This window comes from Papaver somniferum, chromosome 3 (assembly GCF_003573695.1).
Source record: "Papaver somniferum cultivar HN1 chromosome 3, ASM357369v1, whole genome shotgun sequence".
Lineage (NCBI taxonomy): Eukaryota > Viridiplantae > Streptophyta > Magnoliopsida > Ranunculales > Papaveraceae > Papaver > Papaver somniferum.
This window is the reverse complement of record NC_039360.1, coordinates 30,407,948-30,410,010: the sequence shown is the minus strand read 5'-3', so window position 1 is coordinate 30,410,010 and position 2,063 is coordinate 30,407,948. Positions and strand designations below refer to the sequence as shown.

At 40.3% G+C, this 2,063-nt stretch overlaps 1 pseudogene; it reads right to left on the bottom strand.

Annotated features, from left to right (window-relative positions):
- Positions 1 to 1,157: 1,157 nt before the first annotated feature.
- Positions 1,158 to 1,257, bottom strand: LOC113362400 (annotated as a pseudogene).
- Positions 1,258 to 2,063: the final 806 nt, after the last annotated feature.

Here is a 2,063-nt window from a genome sequence, read left to right as displayed (position 1 = left end):
AGTCGACTACAACCGATTCATCCCCCGTCTGGAACGAGAGGTAAGATTCTCAACACTCGCGAATCCCCTGTCAGCGAGTTACTGGACTCCTTTGTATGCATATATGTTGAGGACTGAATATGGACATTTTTTTTCTAGTAAAGGGCAAGGCCTGACCATACAAGATAAAGGTTTGAATTTCATCACCGTTCTCTTCTTGCCCACTTTAGGAACACGCAACCTACGCGAACCTAAGCCTAAAATTTTGACTAGAACGAGACCGATAGGGTAACGAGCTTAACAGGAAAGTCATTCGAAAAATATTGGTTACTCTTTTGAGCATACTTCGAAGTTCTTGACGGTTTCTGTAAGTTGAATGCGTGACTGCGCCGCCTTGTAATACCAGTGAGGCCTTGGGTATAAAATCTCCACCGAGCTTCCCCCGCCTCTATTAATCTTACGTTAACTCGGATTGATTCCAGAGGGGTTTGCTTAAATTGTAACGAATTCCCGTTCGAAGGATTAGAAGCTGGTCTAGAAACAATCTAAGTGGAGCCATCATGCTTTTTGTTTGCTAGATAGGTTTGATTTGGTTGAGTCGGCCTTGATCTGTGTTTGCTTACCCTTCCAATTTAAAAAATTCTATTGTATGCCTGAACGTAAAAGAGATGCACTAGGTAGATTTGTTAAAGAGAAACCTAGTAGTTCGAAGCGTCTCGATTACCTTAATCTAGAAAGTCCGGCTTTTGAAGAGTCTGTTTTTGAACGTTCTTTGACTGAGGAGAGAATCCTTGTTGCTCCGATAGCGCCAGAAATGGAAACTTTGAAATCTTTTTTGAATCCAACTAGGACTACCCGTCCTTCGTGTATTAAGTTAGCTGAAACGGAGGCACCCTATGAACTGAAACCTGGGACCTTACAGATGCTCTTAATCTTTTTAGGGAAAGAAAATGAAAACCCTTATTACCATGTTAGGTATTTTGAGGAAATTTGTAGTACTATAAGAATTAGAGGCTTAGATGATGATGCTTTGAAACTTAGGTTATTCCCATTTTCCCTGAAAGATAAGGCCAAGTCGTGGTTGTATAGTTTGGACTCCGAGTCAATTGAGACATATGAACAACTTACATATGCCTTTTTCAATAAGTTCTTCCCTAGGCACAAAACATCGTCTATTAGGACGCAAATATGCACATTTTCACAACAAGAGGGAGAATCTTTATATAGGTATTTGGAAAGGTTCAATGATTTATTATCCCAGTGTCCTCATCATGGTTTAGAAAAGGTTAGGCTAGTTCAGATCCTTTATGAGGGTTTAGATTATTCCACAACGACCATGGTTGAGTCTCTATGCACTGGTGGATTTGAAAACCAAACTGTTGATGCGGCGATGGAATTTTTTAATGAAATCGCCGAAAAAACCCAGCAATGGGAAAATAGTAGGGCACCCCAGAAAACAATTCTTTTAAGTAGAGGAAACGTTATATAGGTAGAAGGAGGCTATGAATCAGATGCCAAAATTGCTGCTATAGCAAAAAGGTTAGAAGCCTTAGAAGTGGGCCAGACTAGTGGTAGAGTGGAGCCTTTTTGGGAAGGCCAGAATATTGAAGAGCAGGCCAATGCTCTTTATAATAACACTAGATTTGATAACCGTCAAAAGATTGACCCATATTCAGAAACCTTAATCCTGGTTGGAGAAACCATCCGAACCTTTCGTGGTCTAAGGGCCAAAGTCAAGGTCAGTTTAGTAATTCTAATGCTCCCCCAGGTTTTGGCTATACTAAGAATCCTTCAGGACTAGCTCAGTTTCAGAATCAGTCAGATAAGAAAATCCTAAGTTTAGAGGAATCTCTCGCCTTGTTAACTCAGCAAACTGCAAAATTCCAGTTATCCGTAGAACAGAGTCTACAAGCTAGTAACAGGATAGGACAAGAAAATAGTCAGGCTATTTCCGAGTTAAAAACCCAGGTTGGTCTGATAAGTGATTCTTTGAGAGAAAAAGGTAAGTTTCCTAGTCAAACACAACCCAACCCTAGAGGAGTTCATGAATTAGGTGCAAAACCATCGAATCAATTGAATGTTGT